The sequence below is a fragment of the Rhineura floridana genome, chromosome 9, assembly GCF_030035675.1.
Source record: "Rhineura floridana isolate rRhiFlo1 chromosome 9, rRhiFlo1.hap2, whole genome shotgun sequence".
Classification (NCBI taxonomy): Eukaryota; Metazoa; Chordata; class Lepidosauria; order Squamata; family Rhineuridae; genus Rhineura; species Rhineura floridana.
In genome coordinates, this window is record NC_084488.1 from 73,817,544 (window position 1) to 73,843,601 (window position 26,058).

The window sequence follows — 26,058 nt, forward strand, 5'->3', positions numbered from 1 at the left end:
CTTGGCTGAAAGTACTAAAAAGAAATTGTTATATGAACAAACTTAGCTTCTTGGTGGGGATTTTTCCTACTAATGTTGCAAACAAATTCTTTCCCCTCCTCCCTGGTGAATGAAGAAAGAAACCTAATCCAATATTCATATTGTTCAGTCATTCTTCTCAAATTAATAAACCTTAGGTAAAAACTATTAAGATGTCAGATAAAATCAAAATAATTGTATTTACTGGTTAAGGTTTCTAAGCTATTGCACTCCAGGGTCATGGGCTAGGTAACATAAAATGCAACAGTTAAAAAAAATTAAATAAGATGCCATAAATATAATACATGATATTAAATAAAATTAGTTAAAACAAGTTGAACCCAATTATCAAAAGCCAGCCCAACAAACGCAATCTTACAGATCACTACATTTTAACTTATAATAAGAAAAGAAGAGCCTGTTGGATCAGGCCAGTGGCCCATCTAGTCCAGCATCCTGTTCTCACAGTGGTCAACCAGATACCCATGAGAAGCCCGCCAGCAGGACCTGAGTGTAAGAGCACCCCCCCCAAGGCTTCTGGCAACTGGTTTTCAGAATCATGCTGCCTCTGACTATGGTGCCAAAGCACAGCCATCATAGCTACTAGCCTTTTGTAGCCTTTTCCTCCATGAATTTGTCTAATCCTCTTTTAAAGCCATCCAAACTGGCAGCCATCACTGCCTCTTGTGAGAGCAAATTCCATAGTTTAACTATGTGCTGCATGAAGTAGTACTTAATGATCTGAAGGCACATGAGCCAGCACCCTGCTGAAGCTAAGCAGGGTCAGGTCTGGTCAGTGCCTGGATGGGAGACCACCTGGGAACCATATGTAAGCCGCCTTGGGTTTCTATCATGAAAAGAAAGGCGGGGTATAAATGTAATTAATAAATACATTTTATCTGTCCTGAATCTTCCAACATTCAGCTTCATTGAATGCCCACAAGTTCTAGTGTTAAGAGGGAGAAAAACTTCTATCACTTTCTCCATGCCATGCAAAATTTTATACACTTTTATCATGTTGTTTCTGACTTGCCTTTTCTCTAAACTGAAAAGCCCCAAACCTTGCAATATTTCCTCATAAGGAGTCACTCCATTCCCTTGATCATTCTGGTTGCCCTTTTCTGGACCTTTTTCCAACTCTACAATATCCTTTTTGAGGTGAGGTAACCAGAACTGTACACAGTATTCCTAATGACCCCTAGCATGGAATTTGCCTTTTTCACTGCTGCCACACACGGGGTTGACGTCTCCATCAAGTTATCCACTATGACCCCAAGGTCTTGACGATGATGATGATGTTACCAAATTCTTCCAAGCTACACAGCAAGTGGATTGGACTGTGCAAGACCAACCCAAATTGTGTTTGCATTTTGACAAATTTGTAGGGCAGTCTAATATCTCAGAGAGGAGGTCAAGTGTCCTGCTCCCCTGGTGCATTCACTATAGCTGCCCAATTTCCCTGCTTTTTAAAGTTTGATAGAAATATCTGTGGGCTATAGGTACATTCTTAAACTGCAAGGTTTTTTGCCTATTAGTGAATATTATTATACACAGAACTGAAGAAAAAAAAACCTCAAACCCAGCAATATTATTTATGTTATATATGTATGAGGGTTTCATCTTCCTGTCTGAAACTACCAAGAAAGTGGAAATAGTCCTAAAGATTCAACATAGGGATAGAGGCTCTGGGTAGAGAGGAAAAATAAATCCTTATGGAGGAAGTAGCTCATCAACAACTTCAGTGCCACCTAAAATGCCCCAAAGGAAAAGAAGTCAACAAATATGGTTCCAAGATTTCTAAGAATATGGAGTAGCTGTGAAAAGAATTAATGTCACACTCGGGAACATTAGGAAAGGGACTAAAAATAAAAGTGCCAATATTATAGTATCATAATGCAAATCTATGATGCAACCGCATTCACAATGCTGTGTACAGTTCTGATCACCTCGCTGCAAAAAGGGTATTTTAGATATTATTCCATATATTATAAAGGGCTACCAAAATGGTCAACAAGCTGGAGCAACTCCCATATGAGGAAAGGTACCATTACAACATCTGGGGCTTTTTACTTTAGAGAAAAGGCAAGTTAGAGGGGACATAACAGAGATGTATAAAATTATGCATGGTGTAGAAAAAAATTGACAGAGTTATATTTTTCTCCCTCTCTAATCATAACACTCAAAGTCAGGGGTATCCAACAAAGCTGAATGCTGGAAGATTCAAGACATACAAATGAAAGTACTTCACACAGCACATAGTTTAAAATTCACTCCCACAAGAGATAGTGATGGCCACCAGCATGGATGTCTTTAAAAGAGAATTAGACAAGTTCATTGAGAATAAGGCTATCAATGGCTGCTTTTACATCCACTGTTAAGAGGCTATATGCCTCTGAATACCAGTTGCTGAGGATCACAGCTGGGGAGAATGCTGTTGTGCTTCAGTTCTCCATATGGGCTTTCCATGAGCATCTAGTTGGCCGCTGTGAGAACAGAGTACTGGACTAGATGGGCCTTTTGCCTGATCCAACAAGGCTAATCTTGTGTTCTTATGAATAACATCATAATTTTACATCAATTTTATATTGGTTCTGGCCCCTTTTAGGTACTGGTCAATGTTTACTAGAGAGACTGAAAGCACAAGCAATCCAAGATCTCATGGAAGCCTGATGACAGTATTAGCTGGACTTCACCCAACACAAAGGTTTGGATGAGAGCTAAGGAAATAATCCTAACTCCTGGTCAGGGAGCAATGGAGCTGAAATGTGGAAGGAAAACTCTGTTCCCCCAGCAGTCCAGATCAGGGTAGCCTCCCTCAGAGGTCCAAAGAGTCCTTGGCCACTTCCAGCTTTTGAGACCCCTAATCAAAATAGAAATGTGAAGACATACACTTGATCCAGCATCGACCACCAGTAGTGGTTTGAGTATATAATAAGCTGATATGAAAGGACTCATTCTAGTTTGTTAGTTATTAAATTTATATCATACATATATCAAAATCTATATCTGAAAAAACTAAGAATGTTTTACCAAATCACATGTCTGGGCAAAATAGCCCTCCTGTCCATCTTTCCAATTGAGCCTCAGGGGTTAGGATTGCTTTGCCCATGATCCATCTTGGTATGGAAATTGTAGAGGATAACACCAAACCCTTTCCTTGTTAACCGCTAAGACAGCATTTAGTCCTATTTATTCTAAATTTAATTTAATTTAACACTCTTAATTCTTATAAAAAGAGGTTGCCCAACAGTTAAAGGGGAAAAAAAATCCTCAATGGCATGTCTGTTTAGGCATTTTCATAAGACCTTGTCCAGCAAGGAACAGTTTTTTAAGCACTGAAGCACACTGACTATGGGTCACCCATCCCCATGTCTTAGCAACATAGTTTAAAGCATGCTGTGATTTAGATATGCCTTGTGAACTTAGCTCATGATCAGAGCTTGGAAAAGTTACTTTTTTAAACTACAACTCCCATCAGTCCCAGCTAGCACGGCCACTGGATTGGGCTGATGGGAGTTGTAGTTCAAAAAAGTAACTTTTCCAAGCTCTGCTCATGATAGTATCACACACCCCTTCTGAATTGCCACTGAACCTCTCCTAGTCAGATCAGAGATCCCACGAAATCTTGTGTCACACTGTGCTTCTCTTCTTTCTGTAGCCTATGGATCTATGTTTTGCTTTATCTCTCAATTTTTCTTTGTATATGGACTTAGCAAGAAGTGAGACAGTCCAAAGGTTACTTGTGGAGCAATAAACATCCCAGGAGTTTTGTTGCTGTCATTAAAGTACAGCAGCAAAGGATTTTTTTTTTAAAAAAAAGAAGTTAAAAGCTTCATTTAAGTTTTTTTTTTTAAAAAATAATCTTATGCTGCTCTCTGACAAAAACACCCCCTCCAGCTCTTCAGAACTCCATAGGAAGCATTCTAGACAGCCTCAAACTGTAAGCATAATGGAGGCTTGTAAGGCCCATTGAAGGATATAAGCAAGTGATAGAAAACCTAGTGTTAAATTCCAAAGTTTACAAAGAAATTACAAGCAAGAATACACATTACTGATCTCCCCTCAATTATTGAAAGGTAATAAAGAGCATGAGACATACCTCCATTCCACCTACTCCCAGGGGATTGTGGGGGAAAATGATTCCCTTTTATTTTTCTCACAAAACAGAAGGCAACCTGGACGTATTTGCCTGCAGTTTTGCAAGCTTAATGCACTCTGGAAAGGCTCCGGTGTCTTTCAATTTCATCCACTTTAGCCAAAAGTTATAGCAATTTTTATATTCTCCATGAAAGTGAATGGGGAATGCAGAGCTTTAGACACAGTGACTCAGCACCCAAATTACATACTGAAGTGGAGACAGTAAAGACTTACTCAGAAAATAATCAGAATTTTAAAAAATGCACAGATATGACTCAAGGCAAATTTTGGGGACTTGCATACCCCCAGTATTAGGGATGTGCTTGAATTTTGCAAAATTAGAATTTGACACCAACTTTCCTATAATTTGCACTTTTTTTGTCCTCACAAATTGGGTTTTTCCTAGCAGTTTTCCACAAAAGTGATTTTTTTAAAAAAAGAAATCACTGAAAAATACTGATATTAATATTGATATTTCCCTCAAAATATCAATATCAATATGGATATTTCATTTAAAATAGCACTATTGTTTTAAAAATATGAAAAAATCAATATTTTTGTGGGAAAACAACAAATCGGTATTTATAGCAAATAGCAAACATTGATCCCTGACAAAGAGGTACTGGAAGGAAGTTCAACAGAGTGAAAATCAAACTGGCACCAAAATGTGAATCCTATCCCTACCCAGCATATATAAAATTTGTGTTGAGTTTTTATCAGATGTTGGTCTTTATTTCAGCTGACAGCTGAAGTCCCAAGGATTGCACTCACTCTTCCTTTTTTTCTTTTGTTTTTACTACAAAAAATTGAGGTTATATTATTTGGCTTAATGCCCAGATTGTTTGTAAAGAGTTTACAAAACAGAAACTCCCCATTTATGGAGGAAAAAACAAAAACAAAACATGGAAACCAATTATGCAACATTGTTAAGCTACAGGAAAAAACAATAATTAAAATTCACAATTAAACAATCATGTTAAAACATTAAAATATCCATCATTAAAATATGCAATAAAACAATCCTGTTAAAACACCACAGCAATCAAAACAAGAGACTCGCGTCACGAGGTCAAGGGCATGCTTATCTAAATGGCATCCTCCTCAAAAGCCAGCAGAATGCCATTATTGACAGGGGGGTTCCCACATTTTAGCAGGGATTGCATTTCACCCAAAATATCCCCACCATTCCATGACCACAAACCAATAATCATCATGCTTTGGTGAGACTAACCAGGTCACCCTATAATTTAAAGCACTTGTGCAAGATAATCCCCTCCCCCAGATTAGATAAGAAGTTCACTTTAAATTTATCAGCTTTAAATCTCTCAAATGTAGCCATCCACTGCTTCTTATATCCAAACAAGAAAGCTATCAAGGATCTTAAGGAGTCCACAGTATAATGAGTATCTAACCATTGTTGTCATTATAAAAAATAGGGTTGGTGAAAGGTCACTAATGTAAAATAGCCATTATATCCCTTTATTATCCTACACAGCAATTCCAATTTTTGAAATGACATAACAACAAAATGCACACTGTGCATTGCTTTTCTACAAAGTAATTTGTCCTTATGACTTATTTTCTCTTTGAAACATGCTTGCTATTGCTTTTTGCAATCTCCAGAATCCTTTTCACCCCTTAATGATATGGTTTTGAAAGTGAAAGCTGCTCTGATTTAGATTTGTTTGGACACACATTCCTGCTTTTACAAGCATATGGATAAACTCGGTCCACAGTAAGTTATCTATTTATTATCAGCAATTGATTAAAACAAAACTCTTTGGCAACCCTCCATTCTAGTGGCCTTTCTGTATAACAAAACCAGCTAGGGTTGCCAGGTCAGAAGCATCCCAGACCCTGAGATTTTGGGGGTGGGCCTGAGTGATGTCATGGTGCGGGTCCAAGTGATGTCATGGAGCAGGTCCAAGTGACATCATGGGGCAGGTCCAAGTGATGTCATTAAGCATGATACATTAAGCATCAACAACAGTTGCTTGGTGCATACAATTCATACAAGGGGCAAAATCAGACACAGACACAGCAGTTTGGGCTGAACAACGGGCCACTTTATTAAATTATAAGAAAACCCCTTAAAGTGACCTGCAGAGGGGAAACCTAGGTGCGGGAACTGTCTATAAGCAAGCAGCTTGCCATACAGCTCTCGGGCGACCAGCCCCTGCTGGGGCAAGGACAAGACCTTCTGCTTACCCCTTACCCTGGCCACACCTTGTAGGTGAGCAGTGGGGCCTTCCCACATCACCACCCCCCAGGGCCATACAACTCCAGGTGGATGAGGTAAGTTGGCCCAAAAAGCAGCCTATATCCTGCCCTTGGGCCGTAAAGCCCTGACAGACAGGCCTCTGGAACCACCAATCACCTCCAAAGGTGCCTAAGGGGGCCACCTAGCTGTCCTTACCTACTTCCCTTCCCACACCTTACCGCCACCAAAGGGGGGGAATCTCTATTTAGTCCCCCTTTACCCCACTGCTGAGAAGCACCTCTCGCAGACACCTCTGCAGGTCTCCCAAAAAAATGTTGTTCCCTGCATCCATCAGGTGAACGCCAAAAGCCCTATAAAGTTCAACCCTGGAATGCTATATGTGGGGATGAGGAATAGCCAACCCCCCATGCTCAAGAAGAGCCAGCTGAATCTGCAAGTTGACCTTCCTCCGTGCCCATTCTGGCCAAAGCAGACTCACCAAAGGCCAACATTGCTTTATAAACTGCATGTCCTCACATGCCTGAACAGCAAGGGCCCTGCCCTTAAGTAAACCAAGATCATTCTCGCTGAGGTGAATGACCAGAACATGCGGAACTATCCTCACTAAACCTTGCTGGAACAATGCGGGTAGGAGCCCATCCCAGCGCATCCCTCACCGGCCAAGCCACTGAACCATAGCCCATTGGCTGAGGCCCAGCTGAGAACCATAACTTGACTTTGCGGCCCCACGGCCCACCCAGAAGACCATGCTATGGCCACAGATTAGCATGCACATCTGCTCTGTCTCTGTCCAGCAACCTGCCAAAACAAAATAATTACAGTTAGGCTTCCATACCTCCAGATCCTCCCAAAGGGTGAATGTACCTTCTATACGCCTCTGATTTCCACCTTCCAATGGCCCGCACTCTTGCCCGTGAAAACCTGAGGCCTGCTGTCATGGAAGCAGCTCCGATCCTAAATGAGTGGGTCCCAAAACCAGAAGGGTCCACCCCAAGCCCTGCAGTGCCAGCTTAGTAAGTGCCCAAAACTGAAACTCATGAAGGGAGACTGTGATGTTCCTGCTTATAGTGTAAATATGGTAAGTGCTGTTTATATAGAAGACATATGGTAAGTGGAGTGCAAGAGGAGGGGGGAGTACATGAGCAGTAGAATGCTGGATGATTGGCTGAGCGTTTAAATGGCTGGGAGTATAAATGGAAGAATGACAGTTGAATCTGGGTGGATGTTGGGAGTGTGGAGAAAGAGGTGTTTGAGGGTGGATGTTGGGAGTGTGGAGAAAGAGGTGTTTGAGGGTGGAGGTCAGGAGTGTGGAGAAAGAGGGAGTTGGAGTTCTGATTAATAATAAGTCAAGTACCAAACAGGAATAGATGAAACCATACGCTTGTGAAACATTCTAAAACTAATCTTGTTATTTCTGATATTTAATAAATGCTTTTTGGTTTACCAAAGGCCTGATCCTTGGCTGGGGGATATACATACCAGAAGGGAGGGCAAGGTAATTACCAAGGCTGAACAGAAACAGTATCTAATGGTGGCAGCGGTGAAGGGAGGAATAATAACAATTCAAGTATCCAGAGCAACCCAGAGTTGTATGCGTTATCTATAAAGATACAAGAGGGTTGGGAACAGCATAAGCACGCAGTCACAAAAGTAACCAGCTAGAGAGAGACTCAGGCAAAGTCTCTGGGAGTATTGGTTATAGGACGTGACTGGTGGTGCTGCCTAGCAGGGGGATCTAGTGAGATCTGTGCTAGAGCAGAGAGGGAAACCATATAAAGGACAGTCCGGACTGGTGGTATCCCTGGTGGTGCCTAGTGAAAGGCAGTAGCCACAAGCAGGTGGGAACCTGACAGGGAGAACCAGGGAAGGACGTCACAGAGACCCCCCTCATGAATAAACAAATAACCCGGGCTTGAGCGCCTAGCCTCCAAAAAATGTTGCAATGCCCCCACCGGGCACATGCCCGGCGCTGGGGAAGAGAACAAACTCACAGTCCACCCCCTATGTCCTTGGTCAGTCTTGGACCATCACAACCCAATCTTAACACACATACCCCAAAACTAACATCCAACTGCAAGAGGGCGTGGAAGGAAGAGTCCTGCTTAGACCCAGCAACCACCTCTCCTATCTGGAAGGCACCAAACAACAGTGTGAGGGCTGCTGTGTGAAACAGCTGGACCTCGTACTGTGAGGAGCATATGCCAACCTATTGGCCTAACAATCCCCTCACCAGGTCAGGTGAAAAGGGGCAATGGATATCCGGGGGGGGACTACCTAGCCCAGCCAGCCAGCATCTGACGGACCCTGAAATCCTTGGAATGGTCTTGAAAACCCCGTGCCCTGGCCAGAAAAGAAAGCCCTTCCAGCTTACCTCTTAGAGTCTTGACTGAGAGTCCTTTCCTCCTGCCTTCTACCAGGAATTCCAACAGGTGGCACACCAGAACAGGCCACCCTGGCATGTAGCCCCTGCTTACCTTGAACTCCTGGAGCTCCCTACCTGCTCTCTGATAGCTGGCAAGCATGCTGGGAGCAATGGATAGGCCTATGGCCCTCTCCGACTCTGCTCTCCAATCTCCCAAAGCATGGGTGGCACTGCATCTGGCTGAGCCCTGGCCAGCGGTGCCAGCTGTCGAAACCTCTCCATCTGATTCTGTGAAGAGCATCAGCAACACTTTTGTCAATGCTGGGAACGTTCCTCACCCAAAAGAGAATGTTAAAACACAGGCACTGGAGAACAAAGTCCCGGACAAGGCCCATAACCCTAGTGTTGCTAGATGTAAGGGAGTTGATAACCTGGACTGTGGCCATGTTATCACACAAAAAATGGACTGCTGAGTTCTGCAGCCTATCAGCCCACAAGTAAACCGCCACCACAATCGGGAAGAATTCCAGAAAGGTTAAGTCCCTGGTCAACCCCTCCCGAATCCAGGTCTGTGGCCAACTCCCTTTGCACCAGAAGATCCAAACACCACCCCAAATCCAAAAGTCCCCGCCACACTGGATTGAACTTGCAGTTCTGCCTCCAAGAGCTGGTCCTCCCTCCAAAAGGATACGCCACTGAAATTCTCCAAAAAGGAGGACTGCACCGCCAGGTCAGCATGTAAGGCTGCCATAACCCTGAACCTGTGGTAGGGTCGTGAAAGCCCCACCATGCATCATAAACCCGCCTTAAAAAGGCCCGTCCTGGTGCAATGACCCTGCACGCGAAGTTTAAATGTCCTGCCAGCTGCTGTAGGGCCAAAAGGGAAACCTTCCTGGCTCCTGAAACCTCCCTAAGCATCTTCCGCAACAGGTTGATATTTTCCCTGGGTAGCCTGCAGCACTGAGCTCCAGAGTCGATCTCAATACCCAGGAAGGTTAAAGCAGAGGCTGGACCCTCCGTCTTCTCTCAAGCCAAGGGAACTCCCAGTTCCTCAGCCAGGCCATAAAATTACAACATCAAGTGCTGGCATTTCCCTGAACCAGCCCGACCTGTGAACAGGAAGTCATCCAAATAGTGCACCACTGCATTCAAGCCTGCCCACTCCAAAAAGGAGCTGAATCGTTCAAATACCGCACATGAAATAGAGCACCCCATAGGTAATGCTCTATCCACATAGAATTGGCCTAAAAAGGCAAAACCCAGCAGCACAAAATCTGCCAGGTGTACAGGTAGGAGATGAAAAGCAGACGTGATGTCACACTTGCCCATAAGGGCATCTTTGCCACAGGCACACACCATGCACACTGCAGTGTCAAATGAAGTCCAATGTATGGTGCACAGACTACCTGGGATGAAATCATTCACTGACTGACCTTGTGGGTATGACAGGTGATGAATCAAGCGAAATTTCCAAGCTGCCTTCTTTGGAACTATACCTAGGGGGGAAACCCTAAGCATTGATGAAGGGGGCGATGGGAAGGGGCCAAGAACCCTTCCAGCCAAAACGTCCTTATCAATCTTCCCTTGTACAATCACCTGCATGCCAGTCACAGATTTAAGGTTGCAGGCCATGAAGGCAGACCGTGGGCCTGCACAGGGGCTCTGGAAGCCAAAAGAAAAACCATGTAACAAAAACTGAGCCTCCCCTGCCGCTGGGTAACCAGCAAGCAGGGTCTGCAAAACCTCCAACTTAACTGGGGAGGGACCCTTTTCCTTGAGCTGCCCCGGATGGAGACTGCTTCTTACTGCTTTATTTATTTATTTTATTTATTTATTTGTTAAATTTCTATACCGCCCGACTAGCATAGCTCTCTGGGCGGTGTACAACAGAAAAAATAAAAATATATACAATAAAATCCTATAATTCAGTGCGAGGAACACGTAAGTAAAAATCCACAGATCTAAAATCAATTAAAACATACTTCAAAAACTAAAATGCCTGAGAAAAGAGGAAGGTTTTAACTTGGCGCCGAAAAGATAACGTCGGTGCCAACCACACCTCATCGGGAAGACTATTCCACAGTTCGGGGGCCACCACTGAGAAGGCCCTAGTTCTTGTTACCATCCTCCGAGCTTCCCTATGAGTCGGAACTCGGAGGAGGGCCTTCGATGTTGATTGTAGTGTACGGGCAGGTTCATATCGGGAGAGGCGTTCCAAAAGGTATTGTGGTCCTGCACCATATAAGGCTTTATAGGTTAAAACCAGCACTTTAAATTTGGCCCGGAAACATATTGGTAGCCAGTGCAAGCAGGCCAGAACAGGTGTTATATGTTCAGACCGCCTGGTCCTCGTAATCAGTCTGGCCGCCGCATTCTACACAAGCTGTAGCTTCCGAACCGTCTTTAAAGGCAGCCCTACGTAGAGCGCATTGCAGTATTCCAGTCGAGAGGTTACCAGAGCATGGACAACTGAGGTGAGGTCCTCCCTGTCCAGATATGGACGTAGCTGGGCTACCAGTCGAAGTTGGTAGAACGCATTCTGTGCCACCGAGGCTACTTGAGCCTCGAGTGACAGGGAAGGGTCTAAAAATACTCCCAAACTACGAACCCGCTCCTTCAGGGGGAGTGTAACCCCGTCCAGAACAGGGTGAATATCCACCATCTGATCAGAGAAACCCCCCACCAACAGCACCTCAGTCTTGTCTGGATTGAGCCTCAGTTTATTAGCTCTCATCCAGTCCATTATCGCAGCCAGGCAACGGTTCAGGACATTGACAGCCTCACCTGAAGAGGATGAAAAGGAGAAGTAGAGCTGCGTGTCATCAGCGTACTGATGGCAATGTACTCCAAAACTCCTGATGACCGCACCCAGCGGCTTCATGTAGATGTTAAAAAGCATGGGAGACAAAACCGACCCCTGCGGGACTCCACATTGGAGAGCCCACGGTGTCAAGCAATGTTCCCCAAGCACTACCTTCTGGAGACGACCCGCCAAGTAGGAGCAGAACCACTGCCAAACTGTGCCCCCAACTCCCAACTCCACGAGCCTCTCCAGAAGGATACCATGGTCGATGGTATCGAAAGCCACTGAGAGATCAAGGAGAATCAACAGAGTAACACTCCCTCTGTCCCTCTCCCGACATAGGTCATAGTACAGGGCGACCAAGGCTGTCTCAGTACCGAAACCGGGCCTAAAACCCGATTGAAATGGATCTAGATAATCAGTTTCATCCAATAGCACCTGGAGCTGGCCAGCAACCACTCGTTCCAAGATCTTGCCCAGGAATGGTGGTCCTGGGCTCCTCCCCTAAACATTCTGCCCCTAGGGCAGCTGCTGCATGAGTGTGAAGCCCCACATATGGAGCACTCATGCCTAAACCTACAAGGATTGGGGGCACAGAAGCCCCGGGAGCTGAACTCCCAGCATAGCAGGTGATGTTGAACCCCCTGCCCCGCGCTCACATGGGGAAGGGTAGCAGCCAACTGCATGCTTAATAAGTGCCCACTGTCGCTCCTATCCCCAGTTATGGCCCGGGCCGCTGCCATGAACTGCAGCCACAACTCTGCCTCCCTCTTGTCCCATGGCAAGTCTTTATCGATGGCCGCCTGCATACGGAAGGCCTCATTATAAGAGAGCCATGCCCCCCCACAAACTCTGTATATGCTCTATGTATGATACCTAAATACTTGAGGAGCAGTGGCCCCCTCCGCGGCTGTCTCACCATTACAACCCCTGCATAAATCAGGTAGGCCGGCAACCAATTAGCCCAAGTTCTCTCCACCTTCCTGTGCGTTGGCCTGTCCTGATCCTTGTCATCAGCCTTCTCTTTATCCTTCTTAGGCAGTTCCCGACAAAGTAGGGAAAACAGGTCCATATACTCCCTGCGCCAAATCTTCTCTTTCTTCGCAGGGAGTGGATAGAAACCAAGAGCAACTGATGTCTCTTTGAATGGAATGGCACCAGCTGCAATAGTGCCCAGTGGGTCTTCTGCTGCAGCCTGCCCTACTGTCGAGGAGGGCCACCGCTGCTTCCCCAGCTGCCGTAGGCCCCGATACCTGACCTACCTCCACAGCTGGTGATGCCACCGTGGCACCCTGCCCGGCAGCTGGAGACTGCCACACCTGATTGCATGCAGCCGTAAGCTGAGGCTAGTGAGAGTCTGGCCCAGCCTGCGGTGTGCGAGTTCCTCCCACTCCAACAGGCACTAAAGTTGGCCACCCATGCCCTGGGGCCCATGGCCCCCAGAGTGGCACACCCCAATCCGGCCACCCACTCCAGTGAGCAGGCAATCCTGACTCACCAGACGCTGCTGATGGCCCTGCGCTCACCCCTGCGTGGCCTTCCACAGCTGTTGATGCTGCCACGCCTCCGTCAGTCAAATCCTCAGATGTCTTCATCCTGCCTTCTACAGGCAGGGTCAAGCCAGCATCCACCCTCTCTGATATAAGGGCCACAAGTGGCGCTGAGCTAGGTCCCACCTCCAAGGTATCCATCCATGCTAGGATCAAGGCAACAGCATTGCGATTAGGATCGGACTGATGAGCGGCCTTACCACTGCCCTTCAAACCAGCCTTAGCCCTCTTGGGCCTCACAGAATCCTCTACAGGCCTAGATGGACTTTCATCTGGTGCTGGTTGAGGCACCACGCCCTGCCCAGCTGGGCCGATCCCCCACTGCTCCAGGGCCTCCAAGCGCGCTGAAATAGTTGCCCATGGAGTAGCCTCCTCCTCATCTGAGGACCAGGCCACTGGGGAGGGGCTTGGAAGGGGGATGGGGTGCCTTCCCCTTCATCCCCTTTCCTTTTCTTAGGTGGCATATTGACTGACCCACCACCTACCTGTATGCACGCCCGCCAAACCAGACACTGAACCACTCCCCCAACTATCCAAGGCCTGATGATGAGCAGCAATAAAAAGCCCACAGCAACAGCCCCACACGCCCTGAGCCTAATGGCTATGGCTATCAGGCCTACAATAGGCTGTGCCTCCCGACCCAGCCTGAAGGCCTGGACCCTCAAGTAATCCCGTAGCAGGTCACCCAAGCCTGTCAAGGTTGAACAGGCCTGGCCTGAGCTCCCTTGAGAGGCCTGATATCAGGCTGCGCGGCACACCTAAAATGGTGCTGACCGTATGTGGCTCCCAAAATGGCCACCGAAATCTTAGCTAAAAGATGGAGCCTGGGTAGGGAACATTTAATCTAACCAATTCGCTTCTGGCAAAAGGCGTTGAAATGCCCTCAGGCAAGGCCAGGCCAGTCTCCAGAAGGCCATTGTAGGAAGAAAGGAGCCTAGTGTTGTGGAGATGGTTGATGGGAGCACTCAGGAATAAAGATGGATACCCCCGAAGAGCTGCAATTCTAAACATACTTACTAAGGGACTAAGCCCTGTAGAACTCAATAGGACTTACTTCTCAGTAGATATGGTTTGAATTGTGTTGTTGGTAAAGCTTGACTAGGGATCCTATGCAAATATATCCATATCCAAGTAGGGTTGGCAACCCCCTGCCTGGAATGCCATGCCCCTACCTTTTAACATCCAAATTTCTTTACAGATTTGACCCTTAACTTCAGAAAGACGTCTAATAAGATTCCCTACCCTTTTCTGTCTCCCTTGTGGGCTGCTATAAAGTCACTTCATCAGCCAACCCAATTCCAGTGAATATAATTGACAGAGAGAAAGCACATATGATTTGGTCTACCTTCATAGGAGTAGCTTAGGAACAACACCAATTGCAGCTATGCTGCCCAGTATGTGAATTCTCTTTTACCACTATTGGACAAGAAACAAACAACAAGGTGAATCGTCAGTGGGTTTAAGAAGGCTGAGCGGAGTGCATGGAACCACTGTTGATGCTTCTATGGATGAAAAGGAGTGAGGATAAAGGTAAATGAAATGCAAATAGAAAAAGAAGAACAAAAGACAGTGATGATTTCTTAAATGCAGAGCTTGGAAGATTACTTTTAAAAAGTAATAAATTACAGTTACAATTACTTGGCCCAAAAAAGTAGTAATTACCGTTACAATTACAATTGCTCTGAAAGTAACTGATTACTTTACTTTTTCTCAAAAGTAATCACTACAATTACATTTCAGTTACTTTTTTTTAAAAACTCCTACAAGGTGCTGGCCTTGGCTGCTGCACATCTAAGAAGCCTAAAACAATATTAAAAATAAACACACACACACAGGGGGTAGTAGAATAAAAAATTTTATCCATAAGATTAACATAATGGCATAACAGAATCTCACATCCCCCCAAGCAATGAAGATACCCCAACTCTTGAAATCAAATTTTACACTTGAAATGCTTTTATAATATGTTTCTGTTATGTCTCAAAAGAACAAGATGCTCAAAGAGCATGTCAGACAAGGAATGTCTTTTTACAGTCATTACGTTGCCACCAGTACTGAACAGGCGTTCTACTGCGGCGCTTGAAGGCATGCCTGTGTTGTGCTGCAAAAAACACCGCAGCACACGTGGAAAGCCATGGAGTGATGACACTTCCCTGCTGGGAGACCTCAGGTACCTCACCAGTTCCTCCTCAGCAGTGTCCACTGCTGACTTCTTGCCCTGGGGCAGAAAGTTAAAGAAGTCATCTTCTAAGTCATCTCCTTCCTGGTCTTTATCTGAAGACTGATCACTGTCCTCATTAAGTACACCCATCTTTATTTCGGCTTTCAACAAGGCTTCCATTGTGTATCTAAGAAAGAGAGAGGATATGTTAACACATATATGTTAGGAAACCATCATCTGCTCTTCATTTCCTGATGCTTGTCATGCCCCCTGGTTCAGGGTCCAGCCTGAGCCTGTGGATGATGACATGGAAGGTAGGAAGGTGACCAAGTCACCACACTCATGGGGCAGCACAGCAGACCCTTAAGGATTACCTGCAGCAACCCAAGGTTGTGATGAGGAGCCCCAGGAAGAAAAGGCCCAGCCCCTGCCTACCACCTTAAGCCCTCTGATGCCTCCCTTGAGACAACATTTCCCTTGGAGTAATCCACCCAAAGGGCTTCCCTAATGTTCTTACTTGTTGGTATGGGTGGTGGCCTGACACGATTCCAGCCAATCTAGTTTGAAGCGAGGGTGTACGCAGGCTACCAGAAGAAGCAGATCCCTGCCAGATCCCCATCTCTCAAGGGTTGTCTGCTGCTGCTTCAGCATTTTGGGAGGAGGGGTGTCATGCATTGGTTCAGGAAGGCCACGTCTCCTTGCCTTTATTGCTTCTTCAATTGCTCTCAGCTTCTCAGGGTGTGCCCTCTGAGGAAGAAGAACAAAGCATGAATCCAAGAAAAAATGGAAGAGGAACTTCACAATTTAAACATAAATAGACAATGGACACTCTTTGAGGACCAGCATGACAAAGGCTTACCTCAAAATATTTCTTCACATTGGATGAGGGGGAAACAGCTGATCTCAGATTTTTGATCCTTGGAAGGCAGTAATTGCATCGTACAACAACATTTTTCCCACTCTGGCTCACAAATGTACAAGCTTTCTCAAAGCCAAACCATGGTACTTGCTGTTCTGCAGATGTGGCTGTGGGCAACTGGCACTCCTTCATGCCCTCCTCCTCCTCGTGCACAGGGCCTCCTTTCTGAACCTCACTTTCTAGTTTTGCCTCCTCAGGATCAACAAGCTGTGACTCAAGTGGCCACACTAACTGACTGCTGCTCTCAGCAGCAAAACCTGCAACAGGCGTCTCTGTAATAAACAAGAAATAATGCTCCTATATGGGTGAACTTCAGCTGTGATGTGCCCCCATCTCTTCCCCATGCTGCAAGATCCCCCAGTCAGAGTGGAAGTAAGCAGGTCGATAGCACAATTAAAACAGATCCTATTTGCTCACTGAATAACCCTGCCTGGGCCAGTCTAACCTACTATCTCACAGGGTTGTTGTGAGAACAAAATGAGACTAGGGTTCAAATCCCCACATAGCCATGAAGCTCACTGAGTGACCTTGGGCCAGTCACTGCCTCTCAGCCTCATGAAAACCCTATTCATAGGGTCACCATAAGTTGGAATCAACTTGAAGGCGGTACATATATTTTTTATTTTGAATATGATGATTATGATAATAAATATGCACCATTTCAAATTAATTCTGTATGAGAAGCATTCCATGCCAAGCTTGGAAAACCAAGGATGAGGTATAAAATGTAGACAAAAATACTTTTGACAAAATGCCGTTTATATTTTATATATATGAGCCTGGGTAGGGAACATTTAAACTAGCCTACTTGCTTTCAGCAAGAAGGGTTAAGTGCCTTCAGGCTAGGGCAGTCACCAGAAGGCCACAGCAGAGACAAAGGAGCCTAGTGTTGTGGAGATGTTAGATGGGAGCTCTGGAGAGTAAAGATGGAGGCTCCTGAAGGCTGCAATTCTAAACACACTTACTAAGGGATTAAGCCCCATAGAACTTAACAGGACTGACTTCTAAGTAGATATAGTTTGGACTGTGCTGTTGGTAAACCTTGACTAGGGTTCTTCTGCAAAGACATCCATATCCAAGCAGGGTTGGCAACCCCCTGCCTGGAATACCCTGCCCTTATCTTTTAATGTGGCTGCTCCAAATGTTTTTACAGATTTGACCCTTTACTTCAGAAAGAGGTCTGAAAAATGAGTAAGAGTAAGAAGTATCTTTTAAAATTGTTCTTTTCAATTCACTCTTGAATGAACATCATACCTAGGGAAGATCCACACCATTCCTTTAAAGCACATTCAACACCCATTTGAAGCACATGAATCCCACCACAGAATCATGGGAACTGCAGTTTGTTAAGAGTGGTGAGAACTATAACTGTGAGGGGGAAATGACACTTCCCAGAATTCTTTAGGGGAAGTCATGCGCTTTAAATGCGAGTTGGATGTGCTTTACACATATTGTGTGAATCCGCTTAATAAATTTTGCCTGCATGTAAATTGTTTTAATTAATTTTTCAAAATGAAAATAAGCTATAAAGTGTAGTGGGTGACCATGGGCTACTCACCATTTCTCAGCCTATCTGCCCCTCAGGATGAAAACAATGGAGAACCATGACTACCCCAAGGCATACTTAAAATGTAAAGGAAGTATTGTACAACCATAGTATGCAATTGGATACTTATAGGGACACAGCATGACAAAACTGGGTGGAAGTAAAAGTTCTACACTTAGGAAAAAGAAACCAAATGCACAGTTATAAGATGGGGGATACTTGGCTCAGCAGTACGACATGCAAGAAGGATCTTGGCATTGTTGTTGATCACAAGCTGAATATGAGCCAACAGTGTGATGTGGCTGCAAAAAAGGCAAATGCTATATCAGGCTGCATTAACAGAAGTATAGTTTCCAAATCATATGAAGTATTAGTTCCCCTCTATTCAGCACTGGTTAGGCCTCATCTTGAGTGCTGTGTCCAGTTCTGGTCTCTGCACTTCAAGAAGGATGCAGACAAACTGGAACAGGTTCAAAAGAGGGCAACAAGGATGATCAGGGGACTGGAAACAACGCCCTATGAGGAGAGACTGAAGGAACTGGGCATATTTAACCTGGAGAAGAGAAGACTGAGGGGAGATATGATAGCACTCTTCAAGTATTTGAAAGGTTGCCACACAGAAGAGGACCGGGATCTCTTCTCAATGATCCCAGAGTGCAGGACACAGAATAATGGGCTCAAGTTGCAAGAAGCCAGATTTCGACTGGACATCAGGAAAAGCTTCCTAACTGTTAGAGCCATACAACAATGGAACTAATTACTAGAGAGGTAGTGGGATCTCCGACACTGGAGGCATTCAAGAGGCAGCTGGACAGCCATCTGTCGGGAATGCTTTGATTTGGATTCCTGCATTGAGCAGGGGGTTGGACTTGATGGCCTTATAGGCCCCTTCCAACCCTACTATTCTATGATTCTATGAAAATATTTATATAAGCATGACTATCAAATATGTTTATTTATATAACCTGTAAAGATATTTATAGTGCAATCCTATGTTTGTTTACTCAGAAGCAAGTCCCAATGTATTCAATGGGGCTTACTCAACCAGGGAAAACTGCAGCCTCAAGTGATAAGGAACTTGTTCTTTTAACAAGTCCTTTAAGTTGAGAGCTTATCCCAGTCTGCGTCTGTGTTGAAATTGCTTTTTAATATGTTTTTAAATTTTTTCTTAAAAAAATGTTTTTAAAGCTTTTAAAAATGTTTTTAAAGATGTTTTGTTTTAATATATTTTAAAGTCTGTTTTTATGATTTTAAAAGTGTTTTTAGTGCTTTTGTTTGCTGCCCTGGGCTCCTACTGGGAGGAAGGGTGGGATATAAATAAAATAATAAAAATAAATAAATAAACTTCATTCATTTTTTTAAAAAATGAGTATTAGTTTCCTACATAATAAAAACTGTGATAAACCCTGCCTAATTTCTTTAAAAATAGGGTTGGAGGGAGAGAGATTTACAACACAAACACAAGTCTGCACTTTACTCACAATCATGAAAGGGCGGGGTTGCTGCCAGAGCTTTGAAAAGTTACTTTAAACTACAACTCCCATCAGCCCCAGCCAGCATGGCCACTGGATTGGGCTGATGGGAGTTGTAGCTAGAGCATGATCTGTTTTTAAAAAAGTTGTGCAGGGGGGGTTTACGTTTTGGTGTGTATCTCGGGAATTAGACCACCTAGAAACTTATTTTTTTTTAAATTGAAGCGGAGAGTCCAGAGAGTAAGGGGTGGTAGCCAGAGAGCTGGAGCCCCCCCCCAAAACCAGAGACTCCAGCCGAAAACACACACACCGGGGCACACACATCGTCACTCACCTCCACAGCTCTTCGCCATTCTGCCTTCCTTGCCCTGGCTTTTTCCTCCGGCGTCCATTTTTTCCTCTCAGAGTCAGACGCTAGCAGGCTCCCCCTGCCTATTCATCTCTTCTATTGTGCCTCCTAACACAGATCACGAGGGAAGAGACAGTCTGCGCAGAGGTCCAATCAGTGTGAGGCACATGTCTTGTGTTAACCAATCACAGCCAGGAGCTGACTTCCCCTTGTTCCCGCCCCCAAGTAACGTCCAACCTAACGTGGAAACGTTAAAGTTGAAGCTGAAAAGTAGGGAAATTACTATTCGTTCCGTTACTTGCCAAATGTAATGGAATTACCCACTCGTTATTTAAAATTGTAACGAATTAAAAGTAACTCGTTAAAAATAACGAGTTACTTCCAAGCTCTGCTTAAATGCAATACCATACCAACCACAACAAAGATTCCTACGAGTAAGGCAGAAAACTAAGCATCTCACAACCAGTCAGGATTCGTAACCAAAAATATGATAAATGAAGAAATATTTGTATAAGCATGACTATCAAATATATTTATTATTTACACATATGTAAAGATATTTATAGTGCAATCCTACGTTTATTTATTCAGAAGCAAGTCCCAATGTATTCAATGGGGCTTAGTCAAACAGGGACAGAACTGCAACCTCAAGTGATAAGCAACTTCATTTATGCAACTCAAAATTCAGAATCATACCACTTTAAGCTGTTTTGCAACTGTTTATATTTTTTTTTATGGTTTTTGGATTTTAAAGGGATTTATTTCTTATTGTGAGTTGCCTTGGTTTCCAGACTGCAACCCTACCTCACAGGGTTGTTGGAAAGATTCCCATACACACACACACACTGGAGATGTAAAAATACATACACCCCATATAATAGCTTATTGTCAAAACCAATAGATCCTTGCAGAATATTTAAAAAAATCAGTTTTAGTTTCCTACATAATAAAGAATAGAGATACCTATGTAAGCCCTGCCTAATTGCTTTAAAAATAGGATTGGAGGGGGAGAGAAAGATATACAAGACAAACACAATTCTTTCCTATGTTTACTCAAAAGTCCCATCAATTTACAGCACAGTCCTAACCATGTCTACTCAAAAGGAAGTCAGCAAGTACTGGATTAACTCTTCAATTTGGGAAGTTCGCAAAACACTTCCCTCTTCAAAATGTAAACCTGTCTGACTCCTACACACAAGAGAGAAAAAGACTGAAAGCTGACTTATTCTATCTGTGAGATGTTCAGAAAAGCAGGGGAAAGCACATTTTCTGAGCCTTGGGCCAGTCACTGACTCTCAGCCTCAGAAGGAGGCAATGGTAAACCCACTCTGAATACCACTTACCATGAAAACGCTGTTCATAGGGTCGCCATAAGTCAGAATTGACTTGAAGGCAGACAATTCAATTTGACTCTAAATTTTGGCTCTATAATTTCTTGTCAATCACAACCCTGATTTTTTATTGGCTAAAAACCTGAAAGGGCCGGGATTAGAGCAGAATTTAGAGCAACAAAGAAGTTGGGGGGGAGCTGATGTTTTGATGTATATCTCTGGAATCAGACGACCATTTTTTTAAAAAAAATGAAAGCTGAAAGTCTGGAGATTAAGGTGACCCAGAGACCCGGAGGCTGAAAAATGGAGGTTTGGTAACCCTAAAACTAGCAGCTCTCACTCTTGTTGCTTACCTAGAAACAGAAGAGTGAGAGCAGTGAGTAACTGAATTCAAGAAAACAAGAATTCAGGTGAACCAAAGGTCAACAGGCCCTATAACCAGGAACCTTAAATTTGCTGAACAGCTGAAGCATGTGCCTAAGAGCCATGAGCTGCCTTGAAAGTCTTGACACCACCAAACCAGCTATTGAAAAGTTGTCATGGGAAACAGTTTGCAGGGTGTGTGTGTGAAGATTAGTTTCTTCTGAGGAGAAATATGCATTGGTTAGCTGAGGATTAAAAATGGCAGTAAGAAGAAACACAATGAAGTGAAATTTATACCAACAACCATGGCAATCCCAAGACATTTTGCTGAAGTGGAGCACCAAATGACACCACCACCGCCTCCTCCATCCACTCCAGCCCCCCCCCCCAGTTATGGTGCATAGTTTACGAGGCTGGCCAAGTTATTTTGGCATCTGAAACAGAAAATTCCACAAGTAGCTTTTACCCTCTGCTTGGTAGTAAAAATACAATAAATAAATAGCATAAAATTAAATAAATAACAATTTGCTGCCCTTTAATGACACCCGGACTCAGTTGCCTGTGGTGACAGACCATGCTAACAGCAACAATATGAATACATGGCAATGCTAATGTGGGACAATGTAAGGACACTCTTTCAGATATTCTATTTCATTATATATCAGGGTTGGGGAAACCTTTATAAGCTCAGTGGCCACATTCCCTGCTGCACAACGTTCTGGGGAGTCACATTCCAGTGGTGGTTGGGCCAGGCACAAAAATGTGTGGCGTAATTAATGCAATTTTTACCCTTGTATTGTAGCCTAGCTTCTCTCTCTATATACACACACATTCCTCTATCCTCTATCCAGGCAATCTAGAAGCATTATCAGGACACAGTGCAGTTAGGTGAACACTCAAGGAGGGTGTAAATTGGGACCATGTGAGTATGGCCTGGGAAGACTGGGGGTGAGCTGTGGCCTAGGAAGAGTTTCGAGCCAGGCAGAAAGGCTTGGAGGGACGCATTTAGCCACCAAGCCAGAAGTTCCAAACCTCTATAGCTAAAAGTATCAATTGCCTTTTTGACCTGTACCCACAAATTTAAGTTCATAAGTTCTCTGTTTTACTATTGCATCTATAATATATTTTGGGAAATGGTTTGGTCATCTGTCTTTCCATCTGTTCTCTATGGATTTGGATATCTCTTGATATATTGTTGCCCAACTTGGCACAATGGTTCCTGAGATGGAGGAACTGGGTACTGTCTATGTTTGGATATTGTCAGATGCTATTTTGAATCAAAAAGCCAGCCTGAAACATTCCAAATTGTGTCAATTTAGACACCTCTCAAGATATCGTCATCCAATTTGGCACCATCATGAGTGGGTTTTGGTCTATGTTTAGAAGCCCTAGAAACTAACAAATTACGTTAACCATTTCTAAATATCAGTAATTTTGATTTTCTTAAAATTCCTGGGCAATGGTACATATTTTCTCTAGGAATATAATAATAAAACAATACAGTTGAGATGTCACATGGTTGAACTGCCTTTTTTTTTCTAATGCTTAAATTAATTCACCCTGAAAATATAGTAGAGTTTTGCCTGTTCATAACAGGCATAGTTCAACAATTGTTAAGCACGTCTTAAGTCTCATTTATTTCAATGGGAGTGGTTTAAGCACCTGCTTATCTCTCCCTTGAAACCAATAGGACTTTACAGTGCTTAAATCTGACCAGATTAGGCTGATAATGTGACATGGGTATCTTTGCTTTGAAAATAACCAGGCACTTGAGAAACTATTCTGTAACAAATCGACAAAGCTGATTCTATATAGCAAACCGCCCACTGTGTATTGTCTGCTCATACTGTAGCAATACTACTACTACTACTACTACTACCACCAATAATAATAATAATAATAATAATAATCGTTATTGTTACGGTCAATGACCAGCATGCATAGTGTAGCAATAGATTTTGTTTCATTTTTGTTTCATTTTCCTCTCATTCCAGTTGTTGATTCTGCTGTTCAGTTTATGTGATTCATATCTTATGCCATATTTACAGATGTTATTTTTCTGACAATACCAAAACTAATGTTCTATATAATAGTGTGATTACAGAGAAATTGTTCAGGATATATATAGTATCTGAGCACGTGCACACACTATTGTGACATAAAATGCACAAAAATAATGTCCTCTTTGCTACATATGGTAGAATAGGTTATAATTATACATAAAGGAATGTACACATCATAACTGGACAACATACACATTCGTTGGTGTCATATTTCTGAAATTTTGTTGAAGCAAGAAATAGTGGTGTATAATAAGTTTTATGAAAAGACTTAAAATAAGATATATAGTAAGTTAGCACAGTAAGACATAATAAATCTTATTCTGAAGATAAGAAAAATCTGAATAATGTAAAGACACATGGCTATCCATGAAAGCTGGATGAGGTCAAATTCTGAGTGGTTTAACAATTCATACCTCCTCCTTGGAAACTCTGGGAATTGTAACTCAATGAGTGGATAGGGGTCTCCTCTCAGTACCCTTCACAAACTACAGTTCCCAGGATTCTTTGGGTGAAGCCATGGTTGTTTAAAGTAGCATGATTCCTCTTTAAATGTAAAGGCAGATAGTGCCATTTCTTTGAACAAAGAAAGGTCATGAGAATACCCTTAAGATTCGTAGCAAGAAAGAATAAGGAGTTATATCAATCTTGCTTTTGGCTTTCTTTTTTGTTAAAATAAAAAAATAGAGAAAATATTAGTATAAATAATAAAGGAAGCAAGAGGAAGGATGGAAATTATATGCCTGGATTCAGAAAAGTCCACTGTCTATATAGTAGGGGATGATTTTGTTGTCCAACAGTATCCCTTCATACCTCAAGATCAAAATCTATCAAAGACCTTTTGCTGCCTGAAGCTAGGGATGTTGGAGAATTCCAGTTAAAATGGAAACAAGAATGGAAATTGCTGATGTTCACTTATTAGTCCCGTGCCCAGAGTAGCAATAAATCCATTGAAAATGACTGGTATTCTCTGTTGTTGTTGCTTTCAATCCAAACCATATCACCCCAGTCCTTAAGGAATTGCACTGGCTACCTGTGGTTGCGCGGGCCAAATTTAAGATCCTGGCTTTAACTTATAAGGCTCTTCATGAGGCTGGCCCACTCTATTTAAAGAGTCACCTTCACTCGCTCCAGGGGCGCTGGCTTACAAGCTCGTCCTTGAGTGGCTCACTTCTTATACCTCCAGTAAAAGAGGCGAGGTTGGTGAGGACAAGGTCTAGAGCCTTTTCTATCGCGGCTCCTATGCTTTGGAATTTGTTGCCAACTGACCTCCATCAGGCCCCCTCCCTGTTCTGCTTTTGGCAGACCTTGAAGACCTGGCTCTTTACCCAGGCGTGAGAAGGGGATTAGGCTGGCAGATTGCAGTTCTTGGCGGGTTAAATTCAAATTTAGGCTGGCAGATTGCAGATCTTGGGGGGTTTAAATGTTTAAGCTTTTAATTTTTAATTTCTAATTTTTAGGATTCTGATTATGTTCATACGGAATGTACTTGTGTTTGGTTGTAAGTCGCCCAGAGTGGCAGGTTAACCTCTGCCAGATGGGCATCTAACAAATCTCATAAATAAATAAATAAACAAAAATTAAACATAAGTATCATGGTTTTGGTTTTCCGCCATTTGCATTGTGGAATAACAATGACAATGTTGTTTATGTAATTAATTATATAAAGTATGTACGTTATCTATTTGCACCACAACAGACAGCAAGAGAAACTGCAGTGCAGCAGAAACAGTGCTGCATGGGACGGATACAGGGCAGAATGGGACATGATGCCTTCTTACATCCCTAACTGTAGCCCAACTCATTTCTCCTCCTACTAGGGCTGGTACTTTAAAAAAAATCTTGCTGTACCACTCCTGCCTTTGTCTATCCCAGCCTTTCCCAACCAGTGGGCCACCAGATGATGTTGGACCACAACTCCCATCAGCCTCAGCCAGCATTGCCAATGGTCAGGAAAGATGGGAAATGTGGTCCAACAACATCTGGTGGCCCACTAGTTGGGAAACGCTGGTCTATCCTAACCTTACTCTTCTGTCATGATGCCAACTGGATTTTTTAAAATTACATTTATATCCTACCATTCCTCCAAGGAAATCAAGGAAACATGCATGGTGCTCCCTTCCCAATTTTAACCTCACAATGCTATGAAGTAAGTAAGGCTGGGAGGTAGTAACTGACCCAAGGTAACCCAGTGAGCTTTGTGGCTGAGCAGGACATTGAACCAGGGTCTTCCCAACCCTAGTCACTTCACCCTGCTACTTGACAGGGTTGATACAACTAAAGGAAAGTTGTTCAGTAGGACTCCACTCTTTGAGGGTAATTGGAGTGTGAGAAGCTAACTGGGCCATATCATTACAAAGAGTGAAGTGTCTGTATCCATCAGTTGATTTTGAATGCCATGAGAGGGCAGCAAATTGTTAATTATTTAATGCATTATTGCTGCATTTTTTCTCTCTCAGGGAGAGTTGCATGTGGGATTTGCTACCTCAGGTATCAAAGTAAACTGACTGGCCTTGAGCACTATGCACTGTGATTTAGGCTGCATTCACATATGGGGCTTACTGCATTAGTTTAACAGATTAAAATGGTAGCACTTCTGTCCTGATTTCTAAAATTCCTTTTACACTGAGGTACCTGTTGCTTTAAGGAACTGTGGCTTTTTCAGTATATATATTGGCATTTTGCGCAACTTTCACACTGTTGCAATGAACAGCGCCTTGTTTTCATCCCTCACCTGTTATAGGCTGCTTTCACACTGCACTTCAA

The 26,058-nt window shown here is 43.5% G+C and overlaps 1 protein-coding gene across 1 annotated transcript in view; it reads left to right on the plus strand.

The window, feature by feature from the left end:
* Window positions 1-26,058, plus strand: part of LOC133363666 (transcription factor 15-like) — a 166,755-nt gene that overhangs the window by 55,683 nt on the left and 85,014 nt on the right. The window lies entirely within an intron of this gene.